This window comes from Lotus japonicus, chromosome 5 (assembly GCF_012489685.1).
Source record: "Lotus japonicus ecotype B-129 chromosome 5, LjGifu_v1.2".
In the NCBI taxonomy this organism is placed as follows: domain Eukaryota; kingdom Viridiplantae; phylum Streptophyta; class Magnoliopsida; order Fabales; family Fabaceae; genus Lotus; species Lotus japonicus.
The window spans coordinates 61905697-61917717 of record NC_080045.1 but is presented as its reverse complement, the minus strand read 5'-3'; positions in this window follow the sequence as shown (position 1 = coordinate 61917717).

The window sequence follows — 12021 nt, the reverse complement described above, 5'->3', positions numbered from 1 at the left end:
TGAAGACATGTTGAAGATGGGGTAAATATGTAGGAGACACTTCCCCAAACTCTATAATATAATATGGACTGGTAAGAAGGGGTACAAAAGCTTCAAAGTATATAGCATCATCCATCAGAAACCCAGCTGACGGATCAAGAAGATCTTTTAGAAGAATCAGTCTTGGAACTGAGAATCTAACACTTCCATGAGCGTACTTAATAAATCGATCTGAAAAATAAAAACAATTTTGTTAATGAAATGATCATAAATAACTCGACTGAATGAAAAGAAAAAGAAAACGCTAAAAAGAAAACACAATACCAATCCTAATCGTTTTATTGACATCAATTTTATTTATGAGAGAAACCATAGTCTTAAAGGATTGTCACTCGGTGCCAGGTTGTTTAACCTCTAGACCAATGCCACAGTAGACATTGCCTCCACTCTCAAACTCTATGAGTGTAACATGCAATGATACCACACTTGATTTGAACCATTTATGGAGGTAGTGAAACCAGCTTTGAAATCCTTAGATGTGCACTGTGATACTGACCATCCAAGAATTGAATTATCCTCCATCGGAAAATTGATAAAGATATAGAATATAAGGGTATATTAAACATAATATGGGTAAAATAGAATCAGAAATGACATCAAATCAAAAAACAAACAAAAGGGTATGGGAAATTGATGATCAAAACTCATGCATTTTGTTCAATATCTTCAAATTGAGAAATAGGTTTAAAAGGAAAAAATAAACAAATATTGAACCATAACCCCTAAATTCATAGAGAGAATAAAAAACGAAATTTGATAAAGAGATCCAAAAGAGGAAAATGAGTAAAGAGATAATACTTTGATAGCAAAAGAAGTGGCCAAGATTGGAAGCTCTCAACTGATAAAGAAAAAAAAAACCTGAAATTTATAGAGGGATAAAATAAAAAAGAAGTGGATGATCGAAACTCATACATTTTGTTAAGTATCTTCAAATTAAGAAATAGGCGCTAAAAATGGTAAATTGAACAAAAATTGAACATTAAACCCTAATTTCATACAGAGAATAAAAATCCGAACTTGACAAAGAGAGATAAAAAAAGAATAAAATAGGTTGTGAAGAGAGAAAAAGTAACCTCAATGGAAGCTTTAGGATAGAAAACTGGGAGAGAATCGAAGCTTTGAACTGAGAAAACTCTTCTGCAATGAGAGCTTAAATTGAGTTTCTTCTACCTTTTTATACGCAGAAAAATTTGGAAAAAATAGCCGTTGGGTTATTTCGGAGAAAAAAATAAAATTTGGGTTAATATATTTTAATAATTTGTTTTTTTACATTGTATATTTTAATAATTTGTTAAAACATTTTTTTTTTGAACTCAATTTGTTAAAACATTGATTCTAACTAAATATAATTACATGATCTGGATTGCGGTTATTGGCTCTCTATGGTTTTATAGGAATAATGCAGTATTTAAGGGGGAGGGGTGGAGGCTGAGAGGTGGTGGAATTGGCTCAGTTTAAATCTTGGTTCTGACAAAAAGTAAATAGTTGAGACTTTCATGCTTCAATATATGAGTGGACTATGAACCCTATGTGCTGCATAAATTATTTAATAATATGATTAAGTGCTGGGTTTCTTCATGAATTGGGGTGTGGTGCTTTGTTGTGCATAAAAGGCCTGTCTGGGTTGTGTTTTCTCACTATGTTACATGATGGTATGCTATTTGGATCTACTTATAGCCAATATATTTATGTTTGCATCTTCCATGAAGGGATCAGATATCATTTTTTTGGCATTTTTGCTGGTTTCCCATCTTTTTCTTATTTTCTTTCTCTCATGTAACTATTGTTCACTCATGTTCTAGTCCTTTTTTGACTAGTCTTCTCTTTCTCTTTATCATTGTATTCGGGTTAGCACCCTTTATGTTGTTTTGAATGCAACGCTTTAGCTTATAAAAAAAAACTAAATATAATTGGAAAAAAATATAAACATATCCTGAATAAAACTCTTATCTTAATTCATCAAATAAAAAAATATATTAAACTTATGTATACCTTTAAAAATTAACAATAAAAAAATATTAATTTTTACTGCCTTAGAAAAAAGACATTTTTCTTCGATGAAAAAAACCTTATGTTGACTTGAAGAGAAAGAGGAAAAGGAAAAAAGGCAAAGTCTATGAATCCAATTTTTGTGTTTGGAAGGCTTGATACCATGTTGAGGTGTAAAAGTAACATTATTCTTGAGCACGTCCTTCCATTAATGTAATTCTTTGCCTATAAAAAAAAAGTTGCAAATTATGCCCAAATCATGTATGAATCTACTGATGACATCTTTGCCTCTAGACCAAATGATAAATGAAGTATCAATTGATCTAAAGGAGAAGATATCACCACACATTCATGGTCTTCAGATAAACGTGGAGCTGGGGATCCTAAGGACAGGGAAAGTGAGAGTTGGTTGGAACTATCTAACGAAGGAAGAAGGGGGATAGATCCTAAGGACGGTGAGAAGAAAAAACGATTTTAAATGCTTTTTTTTTCGTAGAACAGGAGAGTGTGTAACTGACGCTTTGGCTAAGCTAGCTTTTTCGTTTTGGTTGTTTCATTTGGATTGAAGAGGTTCATTTGAAGGTTTCGTCTCTTATTCAGAATTATGTTCTTCTTAATTGAATGAATCCCAATTTAAAAAAATAAAGTCAATTGTGAAATGCATCTGAATGTTATCATTCTTGTGTGGGTGGCAAGGGAAAATATTTTCTTCCTACTTCAAATCCACCCAACTTAACAAAATAAAGAAATAAGAAAAAAAATAAAGATATAATGATCCATGCAATAGAAAAATAAAACAGAAATATCAAAGAAAAAGTATGTGAAAGTTGAATAAAAGAGAGAGTGAAGTAACATGATAACTTTAAAAAAAATCAATATTATCGGATAATTATGACAATATTTTTTCAATTATGATAAGTAGACATCAAATAGTACACACCTCATATACATTTTAATCTTCTATATATATGTAAAGCTCACTTGAGCTATAAAATATTAAATGCATTAAATAATGAAGTTGAACAAATTAAATTTCTATTACTTTCAATATAATGTAACTTTTGAAACATGCCAATCTTTTTTTGTTTTTTTGACTTTACACATGCCAATATTAATATAACTTTTGAAAAATGCACAAAACCTTGATGAATTATGAGATATTTAGGTGCTACATGTATACCTTTTGTCATTTATCTTCATATCTTGCATCCAAACGTAAGGTACTCTTTGGGTTTTTAATTGGCCGAAACTACTAACATAACCTTTGTTTTAAATTATGTATTAACAAAATTCTTTTTATTAAATAAATTAAATATAAAGATTGAAAACTGAAAGAAATTAACTAGAGACTATTTAGCTACCTACATTAAATAATAAAACTATAAACTAAATTTTGAATTTATTTTTTACTTTACTCATACAACAAAAAACTACATTAAATATAAGAGTTTATTTATTTATTTCAGGAAAAAATCATCAATAAAAAAACTACATTAAATCATTTGGCAGTACTATATATTAAATAATAAAAATATTATATACATTAAAAAATAAAAAATCTTGTTTGTATTAACTGTATTAACTATTAATTATAAATTTTCAGTTACTTATACAAGAAATAATTTATTCAATATCAATTGAAAAAAATTAGAATATTAATTATCAACCATAAGTTGGAGCAGAGAAAATTAAAATAAAATTAAGTAATATTTTTATATCTAAAAAAGATTGAGATTTTATATTAATTATTATAATATTTATTAAAAATAAGGCTAAAAAGTATTTTTCGCCCCTGATGTTTCAAGTTTGTGCAAATTCTACCCCTACTATATTTTTGTCGACGTTTCTGCCCCTCATGTTTTTAAAGAGTGCACCGTCTACCCCTCCGTTAGTAAGGCTTTCTCAGGAGAGGTTCCTGAGTGGATTGGAGAGATGAAGAGGAGTATATGAAGTTGATGATGATCAAGGAAATGATATAAATTGAATTTGCTTGATGTATATATCAATTATGTATGTAATTAAACTAGTTAAATGCAGGTTTTGCTACTTACAAGTCTTGAGTTTGAATCTCCCATGCCGCCTTTTTCCAATTTCACTTGTAATTTCCACGTGGCAGGTCAAAAAAATATGTAAAAAAAAAGCCAAATCAGCTTATTCCGTTAGTTTTTTATTGTCTGACTAACGGAGGGGTAGACGGTGCACTGTTTGAAAACATGAGGGGTAGAAACATCGACAAAAATAGAGTAGGGGCAGAATTTGCACAAACTTGAAACATCAGGGGCCAAAAGTCCTAAAAATAATTAAGACAAAATAGTCTTTAAATTAATAGTATCGCTCTATAGGTATTTATTAAATAAAATATGTGTGTATTGGATGAAAACATTCTTTAAATATAATTTTTTATCTATTATATTTTAGTAGAAATGACTTGAGAAAGAATATTAAAATAAAATAACTATGACAAAAGTTGAATAAATTTAAATTTAATAAATAATTCTTTATACCAATAAAATCATTTCTTATTATAATTTTAAAAGTTAAAATCACTTTATTGTTGATATAACGTATTAAAAAAAAATATGTCATGAACACAAAAGATGCCATAAATAGTGTATTGAGAGCCAACGCTAGCCACCGTTTTGAAGTTTAATATGGATGGGGCGTCGAAAGGGAACCTTGGGGTGAGTGATATTGGCGGAGTTTTGAGCGATCATGGAGGGAAGGTTACTTTGGAAAATGAACTGAGATGCTGGGTGCTTTTGAGACAGAGGTTCAAGTAGTGTTACATGCTTTATTATTTTGCCAGCATATTAAATTTTCAAATGTGGTGGTTGAGAGTGTTTCCTCCTTAGTGGTTGAGTGAGTATCTAGGGGAGATAGGAGGTCATGAAAATGGGAACATGTGTTTAATCATATAGATCATTTGATGTCTATAATTCAATGTGTTACGTGGTGTGTGTATTGCGAGGGAGAAACATAATATTGTGGCAAACTTTTTGGCAAACCAAGGGTGTAGTAGGAAACAACAAATATGGGTATATTGTGATCCAATGTAATTACCTAAATGAGAAGGTTGTTCCCATTTTTATTGCGTTTCAATAAAGTTTTCTTTTATAAAAAATATCAATTATTAAATTTGAGTAATATTAATTATTTAGTTATAGCGAACTCTAATTCTATTTCAATGAAATGTCTCACCTCTATTATTATTTAATTTATTATATTTTATAATTAAAAATATTTTAATATTTATATATTTATTAAAACTATAAAAACTATATATAATTTTAAGAATATTGGAAATCAACCCGTGCAACGCACGGGTATTATTTCTAGTTTTTCTTTTATTTCTCACTTCTTATCAAATTATATCACATTTACTCTTCTTTCTCATATCGTGTCTATATCTATTGGGTGTCTATTGTTCTAGTGTGTACCCAATATTTTCCTCTCTTTTCTCAATATTGATCAAGATATAATTTGTGTTTTAGTTGTGCATCATTCAGTCACATTAGTCTACCGGGGCCGACCCAACAATAAATGAGGCCTAAAGCCAACTTCAAAGTGAGATTTTTTTTAGGCTTTTTTGACTTAGTATTATTGCTTGTTTTTTTTTTTAGGCTTAAAGTCATTGTTTGGTGGCTTTACCCTTGGGTCGGCCCTCTGTCCACTAGAAAACATGCTTTAGAGGAAGAAAAAAAACGACATCATATTATAAACAGATGAAAAAATTAGTAGGAGGAATTTTTGGTCAACGAGTAAAATTATAGAAACATTCAAATTAAACATTGTAATGGTAATTCCCTAGCTTTAATATATTCCTTCAATTTAAAGCAATCGATCAAACTAGATACTTCCAGATCTTTCTTTGAAGAGATAAAACTAAATCCCACAAAATTAACAATTGAGAATTTGAGATGTGAAACTCGTAAGTCACTAAGAATTTCTGGATTTCTAACCAAATGAAAATATCATTTTAATTAGAATTGGTATAGTATGAATACGTCGAATATAAAACATGCATCCGTGATAACATTATAATTAAGCATGAACTCTGGGACCCAAATTAAAGATAAAAAAAATTATTAATTAAAATAGCATATGATCACAAGATATAGGAAATATATATATATATTCAACCAGAGACTAGTGTGCACAAAAACTAACAAATTATAAGTTTCAGAACTCACTAACTCTTAATTTATACATATGTAATGTAATTTGTATGCCATATATCGAGAGGGAAATCAAGCTAGAGTAATCTTCCCATACGTGTGATCAATTATGGAGACGGTTTGGTCCAGAAGGAACTACCCGATGTGATACTACATGAAACCCACCACTCTTCTTTGAGTTATGCAGAGAGGAGAGAATAGCAGAGTAACTTTGTATAAACATGGAAGAAAACTTTCTTTCTGATGATCTTCTTTCGGAATCTACATGGCTGACAAGTACACGAGAGATTGAACCTTGCATGAGAGATAGCAGAACGATGAGAAGTAGAAGGAAACAGGTTGAGGATTTTGGAATTCTCATGATTAATTGTGATTTGTGAAGGAGGAGGATGATAGGAGCTAGAAGTTGAAACAAGAAATGTTGTTCCTATGAAATATATGTTGTCAGAGTTGAAATCCAAGGCCGGATTTCGTACGTGTCTATAGTCTATTCTAAGCAAAAGACTTTCAAGATATATTTTTTTTGGTTTGAAACCAGATGTATCTTCTATTAATGCAATCCTAGCCAATCTAGACAAGATTCATATAAATCATAAAGTTGTCTCTATCAAGTGTTTAACATAGCTCTATTCACATGAACTCTAAACTGAGACATTTACTAAAGTTAAAACAATTTCATGTTAGTTAATAGGGTTTCCCTAACACGGACCCTTAAAAAGAGATCTAAATTTGGATCCCGGTTTTGACCTTTTCTATTTTTTGATATTTTTTCCTAAATTCATTAATTCACATTAAAAGTTAATTAATGAACACTTCCCAACCTTTATCCCCTCATCTATGTCCAGCCTGAGCCACCCATTATGAGGGTGCAAGAAGATTACAAGAACCTCCATTCCCATCAATATAGAAAAAGAGGGGTGATAGCAGGTAAATAAAAGGATTCAAAATTGATAAAAAAAAAGGGGACACATTAGACGGACCCTTTAAAATATTCACTGGGGGTTCAAAATTTGTGACGAGCATGTTGCTACTCCACATTCTGTGACTCACATCACATCTGCCAAATGTCATAAGTTGACTTTTCAGAAAAACTATAACTGGCTGCCTAGCTAGACAAGGTGAGTGTTAATTGAGCATTTAATTTATAAGTTTGCTATGATAGGACTTAGGAGTATGATTTTGGAGTATCAATTATTTATAATTCGTATTATATAAAATTTAATCAATGTAAGTTTTATGTGTGAAATAAGTCAAATAACATTTGAATGAAAGAGAGCCGCAAAATCTAACATACTATTACTATTATTATTAGTAATTGTTCTTCATTGGTAATGAGATGAAAGATTATTCTCGCGCAAACACGGAATACCTTAATCAAAGGATGATTATGGTGAGTTGTTACTTCTTCTAGGTGAACATTTATTAGAAAATAGTACTTAGAAGTCAATTGTTCACGTAAACTTTGTTTTTAAATGTGGAATTCGTGCAAACTATGATAACAATTTCTGTGATTGTGATTCTCTTTGCATATAACGTTTAGTATATCTGAAAATGAATGTGTAGTTTTTGTTTTTGTTTTTTACCAATATAAATTTGAGTAAAAAATTATAACAATCTTTCTGTATAGGCAATTTTTTCTGAATTTAAACTTGTATCATCATTCTTATGTAAATCTAGTCTGTTTATTATTGGACTAACACATCAACAGTAAATATTATAGTGTTGCCCCTAATTATACGTTTCTATAATGATGTTGATATTTAATTTTTTTTATAGGACTAGGGTAGCCAAGCTGGCGTGCAGGCAGTCATTAAACAAATCGGAAATTGACATTAAAATTAATTTAGTAGGAAAAAAACAGCCAAAATCATTCTTGACAAAGTTTGCTTGCATCTCTATCTCATGCTACTGACTATGAAGCTAATCAACACGCAATGTACTTGACCGAATCAAACACTATAAAAATTGATTCACTGACTTATAGAGAAAAAATGTATCTGCAAAGGTTGCCTTGAATGAAGTAGAGAGAAAAGAAAATTCATTTCCCGTGTAGAGACTAGACTGAAAGCGATGTTTTACAGGAAATTTAATATTTGATTCAAAATATTGAAAGAGGTGATAGGTCCATAGATAGAAATTGAGATTTTTATTGTACCTCGATTGAATGTAAGTTGTAATGTTGGAACACAGAGCTCTAGAGTGTTTCACATGCAAGAATTCCAATAGGGCTGCTGAATTTTGAGAATTAATTACCCCTTCATTCCAGAAAGTTTGTAGTTTAAAGTTGTGACACAAAAAATAAAAAAACAATTATTAATAGCATAATTTAACTAAATTGCTCTTATTTAATTTTACTAGTATGATGTGCAACTATTAAATTATACTTAGATAGAGAAAAATGTAATTAATAAAGAATAATTGTAGTTGGTTAATATGAAAGGTGATAAGTAAGATAAAATGTATTAAATGAGGATAGAGGTGGAAAAAATTAGCAAAAAAATGTATTGATTTTCTAAAACAACAAACATTTTGGGATATTAAAAAATGGTGCAAAACAACAAACTTTCTCGAACAGATAGGGACTAACATTTTTTACACAATTATTGAATTACATACTTTACTAATTATGATTGTCCCCCTTCAGCATGTACCGTGTAGGTTGAATTGCAGTTCTGAGGGGATAAAACTACTAATCATTAGGGGTGAAATGGGTCTAACCATTATGTATCAAGTTCTTTAACTTACTGATCAACTAGTATTTATAACAACTATAAGGGGAGTAAATTAATTGATATGAGATTATTACAGTTTAAACACAAGTTTAAGATGTGAGAGTCTGTCTTCATTGAAAGATACCTGTGATTTATAAATAAAAAAAAAAATTAACTTTCAAATATATAAGATCGCTATTATATATAAAAAAATTAGTGGTTGTTATTTTGTCAATTTTTGGCTATTATAAGATCCACAAACATTTTTACTTGCTCCATAATCGCCACTAAGGTGATCCACCCAACCGCTGGTATGAGATTCTAGAAATTTAATTTCTTCGACATTTACTGACGATCAAGCTTTTACTAAAATCACCACAAACAAATAGAATCTGTGACAATATAACATGACCGTCAAATGAACTATTTCTACCTAACAGTAATACCGGTAATTGACATTTAACATCATTAAAATAAATCTGTGAAATAAAATGATATTTCATAGAAAAAATATTTTAATATAGAAAAAAATGGTATTTACCATTCATAAATGGAGGAATAAGTTATTGAGAAAAAGCTCATGGGAACGAGGCAATATCAGAGGCAAGTATATAGTATGGAAACAAATCCGAAATGTGCATGATGAGTCAACTATATATAGTTAGTATTTGATTAAGTAAGGACCTACATTATAGATTATTGACTGAGATTATATCAAACTTACTGGAACAATTGACACACAACAAAAACACATTTGAGGAAATTAACACAACCATTGCTATTCTCAAACTTAGTTGAGTAATCTAAAATAGGCCATAGCTACAATCCCAATTCAAGTACAATTTGAGAGCTAAGTAATGTATACAACTTGCTCAATGATCCAAAGATCACAATCATGTCTGTAGCTAGGCTGAAGGAGATGTGTAGCATTCAGCTAGTAGCTACTTATAAAGTATAAAAATACAGGAAGTATCAAAAACCATAAGCAATAACAATCGACAACAGTAAAAATTTAACTGGTCTCCAAGAGCAATAGTTCATAAATAAAAATTCCCTTTGTGTGATCAACATTTAACTGGTCTCCTAGCAAGAAATCAGACATTAACCGCATAGACAGAGAACATCCTATGCACTAAAACAATCTAGCATCATCTTACCAGAATCATGAGTTATTTACCACGGCGCAGATCCTCTGCCTCTTATCTGAGGCCATCTCTTCCATCATCTGCTTGCCGACGTCAATCAGTCAACAAAATTTAATTGGAAGCTCTTGAAATGTAAATGGGATGAAAATGTTTGTTCAAAGATTATGGGGAAAATAAGTCAATCAAAACAGACATCAATCCTATTAGGCCACTAGTTCAAATACTTGCCTCATACATAATCATCAATATACAAGAAATAGCCCTTCAGAAGTTGTCGTACAATCGAATCAGTTAAGTAGGTAAATGATTGAAAGTAAAGTTATACAATTTGTGGCTCATATTTTGGTATTTGCATTAAGCATTTGCTTGAATGAGGTCAGGGACAAGGAAGCACCTACACAAGAAAATAGATAAATATTTAAAATGCAAAATGAATAGAAAACCAGTCATAGATTTGAGATGGAGTTATGGCACAATTACAAAAGGATTCACCATATAAAACCTCGTACGTATAACAGAACCTACAAAGGAGCTTGAAATTGTGCACTGGTTTAGATTCTAGAGAGCTGAGCAACGAGGAAGGAACTTTGGAAGGAGCATGTTCCTTCACAATAGGGATTTGGAATGTTAGGGATTCAAAAATATTAGAAGGTAGAGTGGTAGGTTTTTTAGAGGAAGAGTGAGAGAACTAGAGGCAGACATACAATTTTGTGGTACACCCTTCCACCCAAAACATTAGTGGCGGTTTCTAACCGCTGCAACCTTATCTTCCTAGCTAGTCACCCTCCGGTGGTGTTCCATGATGCCTTAGCTCTTGCTCCAGCTCCTGCTACCACCGTGAAGTAAGGTGGAATACAAAGCAACTCTGATTCATCCTCTATTGTGGACAATGAGCGGATCCTGGATTTGAATATGGTAGAACTTGACCTTAATGCCCTACCTCTGCTAGAGATTACCTAATCTCCACCTTAATGATTCTCTATTTAAAGCAGAGATCGGAGAACGATGGAGATGATGATAGGATAGCTCGATTGCTTGATCTGGGCTTGTTGGTTGGGAGTTATGCAATCGAGCTATCTTATCATCATCACCATCATTCTCTGATCTCTACTTTAAATAGAGAATCTATTAAGTTCGAGATTAGGTAATCTCTGGCAGAGGTGGGGCCTTAAGGTCAATATCCACCAGATTTGGATCTAGGACCCGCTCGTTGTCCACAATAGAGGAAGAGTCAGAGTCGCTTTGTGCTCTGCTTTACCTCACAACAAGAGCAGGAGCTAAAGCTGAAGCGAAGACATCAAAGAACACCACCGGAGGGCAACCAACTGGGAAGATAACCTATGCATTAGCATCAATAACAGCGGAGGAAACCACTGTTGTAGCATCAGCAACAGTGGCGACGAGAGAGATAAGGGTAGGCTGGAAAACAAGTTACATAAACAACAACATAATAGCTTCAAACAACCATACAAACCTGTCAAAATTAGAGAACACAGAGAAATATCCAACAAAATAATGGGAAAAAAAATCAAATATCACAAAACTAACAAATATAAAAAAAATACTTTGACAACAAGAAGTCTCATGCCGAAGACGCTCCCTGTATCAACGTACTACCTTTCTCAATAATGTGCTCAATTGACTATTACCTTTAAACACACTCATATATTTATTTATTGTAAATTTAAAACTTCATTGGTGATACAAATTAATATGATAGAGACATAGAGATGTATTTTAATACAACCTCACTATATTAAATAAAAAAATTATTATTGAGACAAAACCACTTCACATCACAGAACTAGTTAAAAAATTATTCAATGAAAATAATAAATAGATCTATTTCCTTTGATGATTTCAATGGCGCTACCATTCATTGTTGCAATCTCAAAGTGGTGAGTGAAGATACAAAATGATGAATGAACATAAGGGAAAGAAATGCTTAAATTTAAAAAACTT